At 45.5% G+C, this 11,457-nt stretch overlaps 1 long non-coding RNA gene across 2 annotated transcripts; it reads right to left on the bottom strand.

Annotated features, from left to right (window-relative positions):
* Positions 1 to 485: 485 nt before the first annotated feature.
* LOC123479337 (uncharacterized) lies at positions 486 to 4,128 on the bottom strand. Of its 2 annotated transcripts, none has more exons than XR_006654926.2 (4): positions 4,053 to 4,128; positions 2,394 to 2,614; positions 962 to 2,089; positions 486 to 865 (listed from the first exon to the last, which is right to left on the bottom strand). It is a non-coding gene; the product is annotated as an uncharacterized lncRNA (long non-coding RNA). The 2 variants fall into 2 exon arrangements; XR_006654925.2 differs by having other exon boundaries at positions 1,908 to 2,089.
* Positions 4,129 to 11,457: the final 7,329 nt, after the last annotated feature.

Genomic DNA, 11,457 nt, shown 5'->3' with positions numbered 1-11,457 from the left:
GATTGACTCTCATTGGACCTACCCTGGGGGGATTTAGAACTGAAGCTGCTGTAACCATCGTCTCCCATAGGAAGCCCTGCTGGAGTCCAATCAGTAAAGTACAGGGACCATGGGTAAAAAAAGGCACATCAATGGCATCCAGTCCCCCAGTCACCTCTGAAACAGCTTTGTCCCCGCACCTTCTGGTCATGTGGGCACATACCTTCCCTTTCTGCTAAGTCAGTTTAGACCAAAATGTTTTCACCTGCAACTCAAAGAGGGCTCATTGGGATTCCACTCTTTGCTCACAACTAAGAGTCAAAGAGCCTATAAAGAACTCCTCGGACACAGCACAGCAAGTAAGTAACAGAACCCCACCCTAAGTCCTTCTCTGCCTGAACTACTATATTTTGCTGCTCCCCAAAGCTAGAGAAGGTTCCAGAAGCTATAACCGTGGGGATCACAAATGAAAGGCAGGAGCCAGAGAGGCTTTTGGGAGGCGGTGGCATTGCATTAACAATGAACCTTTATTAAATGCTTATTAGATGCCAGTCCCTGCACTGCACTTCTTGTGCAGCCTTGCACATGAGCTGCGCCTTGAAGAATGAGCAAGATTTGGACATGTGAACATGGGGATGGGCCAGCATTCTTATTTGATGATTACAAAATAGTGTCCGTGTGCCTTGAAGCAGCTGTGACTCAAGGCTGAAAAGGGCCGTCTTCAGCAGCAGCAGCTGGTGCTGGAAAAGGAACAGCACACCTTCCTTACGCAGATATTTCACTGCATCCCTTCATTCATCCAAAATTTCTTCCCAGCAAGAGGTATTGATTTCCACTTTGGTCCCTGGTCCCAAACATCTGAACCAGGTTTTCCACCCAGCTCCACCTGAGGAAGATACAGGCTAATTAGCTGAACAAGATAAGCATCCTGGTAATTGAGGGATGGGCCCATTGGACTAGTGAGAGGTGACTATAAGATTACCTTCTTGTGGCACGGCAACCAGACGCCCTGTCCCTGTCGAGGTCACCTTTTCTGGGACACTTGGCAGCACATTCTGTGTGGGTTATTTCTTCAAAAACGAGGTGGCAATCTAAGTGTGTGTTTAGTCACTTTCATTTAATGAACATGTATAGAGTACCTGCTGTATGCCAAGCACTGCAGTGAGCAAAGGAGATGGAGAGATGAGAGGTGTCGGCTCAGGGTCGGTGGAGAACTAATGGGGTACAATGAGGACTTCATGGCAGTGAGTGGAGACTGGACCCCTAGCCTTGTTGGGAGCCAGTGGGCACAAGCACTCAGGTAGGCCTTTTGAGAGAAAATCCAAGGCCTGAAGAAGAGTAGAAAGTAGTCAGGAGATAGGACAGAAAGCAGGAAAGAAGAGGAGGAGTGGAGTTCCAGGTGAGCAAATTCTGCAAAACTCAGAGGAGAGGAAAAGATCTACTTAAGGTTCAGAGTAACTATCAGTCAGAAGCGTAAAACACAGAGGAAAAGAAAATATTTCCTGAGTCCCTCATATGCACTAGGACCATTAATGTGTGAGAATATCAACATAGACTTTGGCACATGCTGATAGATTTCTTTCATTTGAGCACCCACCAGGGCGACATGTGCCAAGCACCCGATGCACATGCTCATTGTGATCATAAAAAACCTCTTGACCTCTGAGCGAGGAGGAGACTGAGGCCTAGCTTGGTCAACTGACTAGCCCACATTTCACTCCTGGGATGGAGAAGCATTCACACACTTGCCAGCCTGGTGCCCAAGTACAGCTTCTCCTGAATATGTCTCCTTGCCTGCCTATGACCCTCCTAAGTTTCCTCCCCCACTGTTCTGCCACCAGAGGCTCTGAAACCATAGCACCCTGTGGCTTGGAGGTGCGGGAGGGTGTAGCCCTGCTATTCCGACCCCGAAGGTGTCCCGACTTTACCACGCTGACCCAGCGGTGCTCTACAACAGCCAGCACATCAGCTTCGTCTGTGTGTATGGGTGCCGGGTCCCTGTTGACCTGCCTCTGTTCAACCTCAAGGGCTGAAAACATTCCCTCCAAGCAGTCCAGAGTTTTGATTTTTTTTTTTTTAACGTCTTGATGCAGTTTAGTCCCTTTGCAGCCTGGAAAAAAAAATAAGAATGAGTTGGAGGAAGACAGTGAAGCACTTTGCTGAGGTCACAGGGTGAATTAATAGCCTGTCTCCAGGAGGGCCCTCCTCCCCCCCACCCCAATCTGCCAGCACCCACATCATTCATCCCTGACCAGCAGCTCCTCACGAAGCCTGGAGTCCACAGTCAGTGACACTTGCCTGAAGAGTCTCCGTCATTCCTCCAGAGCCCCGATGAGCCAGGGCTGGGTGTGCAGAACCAGTCAGCACCCAGGCCTTAGGCAGGACCCTGACCAGAGCTGGCAGGTCATAAATACCTCACAGGCTCCTTTCTGCTCTCACTCCCAGGCTCCTCTGACAGGGGGCGAGCTGAGAGCCATGAAGGCAGGTTCTGCAAAAGCCATTCGAGAGACCAGGGGGAACCGGTTGCAGTTCAAAGGTGGACACTGGAAACGCTGAACTCTTTCTGTTCAAGAAAACAGCTCGGAGCCTCCCAGCTTCAAAACTGGCATCAGGAAGTGACAGGGAAGCTGGCAATCTACACAACAACAACAACAAAAACCAGGGATAAAAGAACAGATCTCAAAGACGCTTTTAACATAAACAGAGCTCTTCCGCGTAGTTTTTCTAGGTTACATCTATTTTTTATTAGTCTCCGAGGTCCCAACGTTGGACAACTCCTACACATTTTTGACAGGTCAAAGCTTTGTAAAGATCAGGATGGGTGACATATCAGACACTTAACTAATCTGCCCTCTTTGACAGAGAGCTTTGTCTACACCATAAGAAAGTGAAGTTATTTTAGAATTAATTAGAAGGATATGTGGAGGACATTCAGATGGGGTAATTTAGTTTCAAATTACCCCAATTACCAAATAGGCCAATTCAGTTTTTTCAGCTTTATTGGGGTATAATTGACAACTAGAAATTATATATATTTAAGGTGTACAATGTAATGTTTTGCCATATGTATACATTGTGAACCGATTACCTCAAACTATTTAAAATATCCATTACCTCATATAGTTACTATTTCCTGTGTGTGTGTGTGTGTGTAGCAAGAACACAAGATCTATCCTCTTAGCAAAGTCCAAGTACCCAGTGCTGCGGTAACTGCATTCTGCAGTCACTGCACTATACAGTAGGGCTCCAGGACTTACTCCCCCTGTGTAACTGAAAGTCTGGACCTTTGACCAGCATCTCCCCATTTCCCCCACCCACCAGCCCCTGGCAACCACAATTCCACTCTCTGCTTCTATGAGTGTGACTTGTTTTAGATTCCACACAGAAGTGAGATCGTACAGTATTTGTCTTTCTGTGTCTGGCTTATCTCACTTAGCATAATATCCTTCAGGTTCCTCCAGGTAGTCACAAACGCCAGGACTTCCTTATTTTTTAAGGCTGAAATGTATCCCATAGTTTATATCACACCATATTTTCTTCATCCACTCCCTGTGGGGAGCCACTTAGGCTCTGGGCATTACGCATAATGCTGCCGTGAACACGGCAGTGCAGCTAGCTCTTCAAGGTCCTGGTTTCATTTCCTGTGAATGGACACCCAGAAGTGGGATTTCTGGACCACATGGTAGTTCTATTTTTAGTTTTTGAGAAACCTTCATATTGTTTTCCATAATGGCTGCACCAACGTACATTCTCACCACCAGTGTATAAGGCTTCCCTTTTTGCCACATGCTCACCAACGCTTATCTTTTGTCTTTTTGATAACAGCCAAGATAACAGGTGTGAAGTGATATCTTATTGTGGCTTGGCTCTGCATTCCCCTGATGATTAGCGATGCTATAAGCCCATTTAATTTAAAATGTCCACTGGGAGACTTGAATAATCGGGCAGGTGGTTTTGTGTAATGATTAGGGTCGGGAAGGACAGTCTCTACTGAGAGGCCAGGGGGCTTTGTCCCTTCCAATGCTATCATCAACAACTCGGGGAGGTGGTAGGAAATTCAAAGAGCAACCAACCATTTACGGAGCTCCTCCATGGCTTCACATCAGAGGCACAATTTCTGATCCCAATCATATCCACTTTTGCAGTGAGGGACCTGCTTCAGAGAAGTTAAGACACTTAAAAAAAAAAAAAAACCCCACACACATCAATTTCATTTGCACCTGGCACAAAGCTGGGAAGCCAATTAAAACCAGTCGATGGCACATTCTAGATCCATAGAGATTCAGACAAGCAGGGAACAGGCTGAACCTAATGAGAGGAAGCCTACTGGGCATGGTTGTGCATTTCGGAGCTTGGGCTCAAACACATGGGCTCACAAAGAGAAGATGGGGAAATGTGAGAAGAAAAGACCTGAGGCCGCACACGATGAGTCACCGGTGTTGTGTGTCTGCTGAGAGGCTGGTGCAATTACCGTCTGCAGGGGCAGCAGACAGACTGTGGCTCCAGGGGGTGGAGGCTGGCGGCTGCTCTGTGATGAGGGGCTCACACCTGGCGATCTGGGTTCAGTTCTAGGACCTGAACTGTCCAAGGGGACAATAGCCAGGTGGGCCCATCTGGGAGTCAGCTGCCTGGAGGCAGGGGTACTTAAAATTCAGGCATAAGTGGAATGCTAAAGGCACTGACTATGTTTACAATGGAATACCAAAGGCAGGGAGAAGGTATCATCACATTGGTTGCTTTCTACTCCCCAGAGAACCTGAAGGGTATCCAGACTCGTTATACCTGGCCTCATGAGTGTATGAAATTAGGACTCATGTGCAGAAGAAGGGGATATCACTTCATACTAGACAGGCAACCAAACAAAAACTTTCCTGACAACTTCAAGAACTGTGGAGAGATAGATGGACAGGATATAAGGTAAATTGATAGGTAGTGAGCACCCTGTCACTGGAGGCAATCGAGTACATGCTGTGGGGACCACATTTGGACTTTTGTGGGTGCTAGGCACTTTGGTTTCTGTGGTCCCCTTCTTCATAAAAATTTAATTATATAACTATGTTGGTAAAATGACAGATTTAATCCATACTACATTGTATTAATTTTTTTCCCTCTGATTTTAGAAGAAACTTAAATGTTTTCCTGGGGTTGGAACAGTCTCACGGGTCCTAGGCACCATGTCTGCTGGGCCCTAGTAAAATTGATCCTGAATGCTGGTCACTCCTGTGCCAGAATATTGTAAAAAGATTCTGATCATTGATTGGAAGGCCAGATCTCTAAACTCCCCACCCACCCCAGTCTGAGAGACTATTACATGAATTCTGCCAACAAAGAGAGGGGTGCTCCGCGCCACTTTTTGAGGTTAAGGTAGATACACGTATTGTAGGAAACCCAAAGTAATATGTAGTATGTATATTGTGGTTCCATTCTGTAAAAAGTATACGCATAGGCCTCAATGATTGCAGATGGTAACACCTGAGACCAGGATTAGATTGGGGTGCAGATGAGACATAGTAGTTCTTTTGTTTGATATCTCCCTATTTCTGTCTTGTTCAAATGTGTATATTTAACAGATTGCATTTATCACTGCTTTAAAATAACTAAATAAAAACACCAGCAAAAAGTCTATAGATGTGACTTTAAGTTTCAATGTGAGGAGGGTCATTTAGCCCAATTCTCTGTTCTCTGTCCGATCGGGAGCACCATCGTGAGGAATGATGCTGGGAGAGTGTCCCTGGACAACGAAGAGAACAGCCTGTGAGAAAGCTCAGCAAAACCCATTATGCAACCAAGAACTGAGATATGAAACAGAGCCACAAGGGGTCCCTTCCCTCAGGCCCCGGCCAACCTTACTCCGAAGCACACCAATTCAGCAATCATCTGCATCAACACACTCCTCCTGGTAATCACACAAGCAGTTAAGTTTGGTCTGTGTTTGCTAAAACTCCAGCTTCCAGTTCCCAGGCTGAGTGGCTGCTAAATGCCTCCAGAACAGGTTCTGCGAGTCACCCCATCCCCAGGGGCAGGAGAGTGACCCGACCGTTCAGAGCTAGCACCACCGACAGCCCATCGTCTGAGTTGCCAGGCACAAAAGACACAGCCTAATAAACACTGTCCCAATATCAGGTCCCTTTATTTATTCGTGCCTTTTTTTTTTTTAAATCAGTTCTGATTTCATCCCAGGAAAAATCTGTGAAGGGTTGAATGCTTTTGAGACAAATTCCCTCACGGGTGTAAACTGTGAATAGGATCAAAAGGGATGACAATGGAGGAGTGAATCATAGGCAGTCCCTAATTGAGGCAGTCCCTGAAGGGAGGGCTATGCATTGAAACAGGGAACTGGAGAAAAAAGGCAGCATGGGGACCTGCTAATTTGGAGTGGCAGGAGTGGGCAAAGAGGCTTGTCCTTTTGTTTTTCTGTCTGTTGCCCTAAAACCAATAAAAGTCCTTGCATGCAAATGTTCATGTTCACACAAAACTATTAATCACCTCCTGTCTGCTGGAAAGATTGGGTGTCTTTTTCAGGTGAAGAACGGGAAGGGAACTGAGCACATTTTGGGAGACCTGCCCAGGAATTCTCACTTGAGAAAACATCTGGGTTTTTCACATCTCTGGGGCAAAACAAACGAACGATGTGTATTGTGTTCTCCGTGGAACTCTGGGGAGACACAAACCAACCAACAAACAAAGTCAACATAAAATAAGCAAATCTACACTCTGTCTGTGAGATGTACTTGCTATCATGGTCCTTCACAAAGGTATAGGTGATGAGTTGCAGGCGTTTTCAGAACCCGCAGTCCATGTCGAGATCATCCAGTAAGCAATCGAAACAGCGTAGAGAGAGCCTGGGCCCTTTCTCAGCACTTTGCCCCCAGCTGGCCCCAGGCTTGCACCCCCTCTGAATAACAGCCCCTTGAAAGAAACCTACCAACCTCACTTGTCTGATGTTGCCTCCTTCTGCAGCTCACCCCCCGCCCTGGCAGCCCCGTTTTGCCGAAATCAAATGTGAGTTGTTCTCTAACAGCACCGGAAAATCAGAATTTATTGTACATATGTTTGTGTTCCACTTAATAAAAAGACCTATATTTTAAGATAAACTTTGTTAGTAATTCATGAGGTAAGTGACTATTTATGCTAATCAGGCAGAAATATATTCTCAAGCATAATGCATTACATAAATTTGAATGCAAAATGTTCAATGATGAAGTAAATACAGGTAATGCAAATAATAAATTACCTCCAATAAAAAGTATAAAAGATGTGTCTTCAAAGGGAGAGCGGCTTTAACTTACAACTGTGAATCGCTTAAAGAGAAAATAATTAATAAATGCTGAATTACTCTGCTGATTATTTAGCACATAATTCACCTATTCATAACGACTCCTAGTAATCAGACTGTTGTTTCACATTCTGCAATATGAGGCGAGGCTGTTTCCTCAGCAAGTTTGCCCTTATCAGATTATCTCGTCTGATTCTATTAATTTTCTTCCATGAATCTGCTAACAGTGATTTGTGATTTACTTACCCTGCTAACTAAAGACTGTTAAAAGGATGTATCTAACATCCGACCTAAGAACAGTCTATGCCTTATAGTTCAGTTACTTTCCTCAAATCCCTTTAGTCGGTTTCACAGTGAAATTCAGTGGACTCTGGCTAGCTCCGCACCATCAAAGCAGCTTCTGCAGACACAAAGGGCACAGCCACTACACTTGATGCATTTTGTTCTTTTTAGGTTATCTATGTCTGATTCCAGCTTGACAAACCTGAGGAGCTGTAACTCACCGTTAGGAAAAACACATATTGTTTCTTAGCTTTCAGTCATTGTGACTTGGATATGAACAGGATTTTTCTTCTTTTTGCATATAGTTGTGTGTGGACTGACATGAATCTACAACTGTGTTTTGGATGTGACTGTTTCGCAATCATCTACATGATTCGACTCATGCCCTCCTTCCTCCCAAAATTCTTCTATAAATATTCACGGCTTTCAGAAACTTTAATGCACTGGTTGGAATCGGTCAATAATGACAAATGCATGGTTTCGAAATTACTCCGTATTGTTCTACGGAGATTACTAGCATATATATAGCAAGGGGATATTAAGCAGTACGAAAACACGGTTGCTGTCATATTTGGATTAGCCGGGCTTGGGGAGAAGTGAAACAAACAATGTGAGCGACGAAGTCGACGGGAACGTGGCCGGCTGTAATTGTACAGAATCAAAAACCTGAATAGTGCTAATTAAAATGAGAGAGCTGGATTGTTGGGAAAGAAATGCCACTCACAGAGAACTGTAAATGTTTAGACACCCCTGTGAATCACTAAATAATAAAGTAAAAAGGACAAAAATGAGAATTAAGTGATAAGCCCGAGAGCGCTCCTACTACACATCTAAAAAATAATTCTGATCCTTTTTTTTTTCAAGAAAAATGGGGAGACTGTAAGAGACTCTGCAATAAGAGGAAGAAAAATACCATGGCTTGACAGCAGTGTACAAAAATAAACCCTGAAAAATGTGCAGATAATAATACATTTACGGCCCAAACATGGGCATTTAATTTCTAGAAATGATATATAATTGCGACAGTTAGGTGCACGGCCATGAGTCGCTATCGCGTGGTCTTCATCAGGAGCAAACTCTGTTTATAAACGTTGTTTATGAATTCAGAAGTTCCAGTGCTCCTGGCCAAAGATACTTTCATGAGAGGCAAATAACACCTCTTACAGCTTTTAACACAACTCTGACACAAAAGGATAAAAAACAGTTATCATAAACAAAAAGGAATCAGTTCTTCCTAACTGCATTTAAATTCATGTTTTACATGAAAATTATAAACTTCAGACATTCGTGGCTAATGATTTTTAAAGAGCCTAGAAAACTGTTGCTATGAACAATGCTACATGACATAATATGTTTATGTAGTTTAAGATTTTCCTCTGAATAAATAAGCTATAATCTCTTAACTTCGTTAGTCAGTGAAATACTGTTTAAGAGGTGAGGAGCAAAGGAATTCTGTTAGGTTGCCTAAATATTGACATAGGCATCAGTCTTTCTTCCCCAAACTGGTAATAGACATACTTCACTCCATCCCTACAAAGTATTCCCATAAAACTAAACTACCCATATAAACAGATTCGCTGCAGTGATGATGAAAAGAAAAGGTGCTTTTCTGGAACATACCAACAGCACTGGCTTTTTAGGATGATGATGTGCCCACAAACCTCTTTTGGGGGGCGGGTATCTCTTAGGCACTCGGGGGCCTGCTGAAGCTGAAGGCTGCCAGCATCAGAGAAATTAACACAAGTCTAATCTGGTGTCTGAAGCCAGTGAGTGACACCCAAGTTCTCGTTATAAATAGTAAAGCATGCTGTGGGGTGGGTGAGAGCGTTCTGAAGTGCAATGTTCAAGAGGCGGGCTTAATATATGACTAAGTGTCAGAAGTCAGGTTTTCTGAGAATTACTTTTCAGATAAACAACTTTATAGCACTGCACTTAATCTTACTTACTAGAGGCATCTCATTTATCACTGAATTACAAGTAACTTTAATTCTATTGATATTGCCATAAAGCCCGCTGGAAATCCATCCTGACACTTTTAAAGGGTTTGCGGCCCTGTTACAGGGGATCCACTTGCTAATAGTCTCTCAGCCAGAATTACACTCTGAAGGCTTCCATGTCCCCTGGCCCCTTGATCGACCATCAAGGGGTACAGTGGGGGAAAAATGACTCTCACGTCTGCCCGCACTGCCTTCAGCCCCTTTCCTACAAGGTCGGGTTCTCCCACTGCAGTCCTACTAACTTTCGGTGCCTGTTTCCTCCTCCCATTTTGGGAAACCAGCTTCTTTTCACTTCAACAAAACTGGACATGGATCAATTTCAACTGACCTTTGCCGAAAGGTGGCGCTGTTGAGGTAAAAACCAACTCGGTCCAACAATAGTTTTCACTCTTCGATCCTTTTGCAGGCTTTTCAGAATTTTTTCTAATGCACCCTCCTAACGACTCCCCCACCCAGACAGTAAAAATATGTACATTATTAACACCAAGTGCATTTCATTAATTGGAGGAATCAACAGTCCCAACATCCAAACAAGCAGGCAGGTTGGTCGTCCAAACGCCGGGTCCGCTCGCGCGCTCTTGCTTTCCCCCAAATAAATCTCGGTCTCTCCGACTTGCCTATCGCTTTAAAATCTTAGAAACAGAGTTGTTAGTTCTTTTTCTTCTCTTTCCTTTTTCTTTTTGCATAAGCTTTAAAAGAATCGATCTAGAACATTGAACAGTTATTAGCATCTGCAACGGGGAGGGGGAGAAGCAGTTCCCCACCCCACCCCCACTCTGGGTTTCCGGGCTTGTCCGAGAAACCGCGGTTTAAAATTTAACCCTTCGCGAGGAGCTGCAAAGGCTGGGGTGTTGTTTTTCCCCTAGTTCCTCGCCACGATCGAATATAAGATAATTAGTGAAACGTAAAAGTGCAAAGGGCGCGCGGACCCTGATAAACAGGGGTCAGATTTCATAGGGGTGGTTGAGCCTGTGTATGAATTTGTGTGCAAGAATGTGTGTGTGAGTGCCGGGGGGGGAGGGGGGCGAGAGAGAGAGAGAGAGAGAGAGAGAGAGAAGGAGAGGGAGAGGGAGAGGGAGAGAGAGATGAATATGAATCTCAAAGGTCAAACTCGAGTCAGAGTCGGAAGCCGGAGGGCTGAGCCGGACTGACCTGACTCTGAGCTTTCCCGGAGTTAACTCTCGTGGGCGTTCGCTACCCTCTAGGGTACACGACGTCTGCGAGCAGTCTGTTCCTGAGCGTAATGGCCCCTGAACAACTTATTTCACCTCCTATAAAAGAGGGTGATTAAAACGGACTTGCTCCGCGGACCCCGCACCAACCCGGCAGCAGGGCAGCTGAGCGGTGTCCTGAGCGCAATCGGGACGCCTGCACCTCCGCGCGCGGGCACCGGGAGAGGGACAAAGAGTTGGGGCCAAGTTTGAGCTCCGGGCACAGACAAGCTGGGGAAAGGAAGGTCCCCGAGGCAGACACCTGGGTGCCGAAGGTGGAGCGAGAAGGGAAGGCTGCCAGGCTAATTCAGAATCCTGGGCATGGAGGCAGGCAGGGGAGGGCCGTCAGGCTGGGTGAATGGCGAGCCGGTTGGGGCTCCGGAAGGCAGGCCTCTGTCGAACTCCGAAGTAAAGCAAACCGTTCTCTCGATCCTCCCGAGTTCCCGCAGCCCCTCTGGAAAACTCTTTACCCTCTTGCACCAAACTTTGCGCCTGGTTTTGCTCTTTCCCGGGGAGATGGCGGCATTGGAAGGGTTAAGCCTGTGCGTCCCAGCTGACAGTCAGCTGATTGGGCCCTGATTGACAGCTCCGAAAAGTTTCCTTGTTTCTATACTATTATGCTAATCGAGGCCGCTCTCGCTGCTTCCCATTGGCCCCGAGTAGCAGTCAATTTCCCATCTGGGCCTGACGTCACAAGTGCTATAAAACTCAG

The sequence above is a fragment of the Desmodus rotundus genome, chromosome 12 (assembly GCF_022682495.2).
Source record: "Desmodus rotundus isolate HL8 chromosome 12, HLdesRot8A.1, whole genome shotgun sequence".
In the NCBI taxonomy this organism is placed as follows: Eukaryota; Metazoa; Chordata; class Mammalia; order Chiroptera; family Phyllostomidae; genus Desmodus; species Desmodus rotundus.
This window is presented reverse-complemented; position numbering and strand designations above follow the sequence as displayed.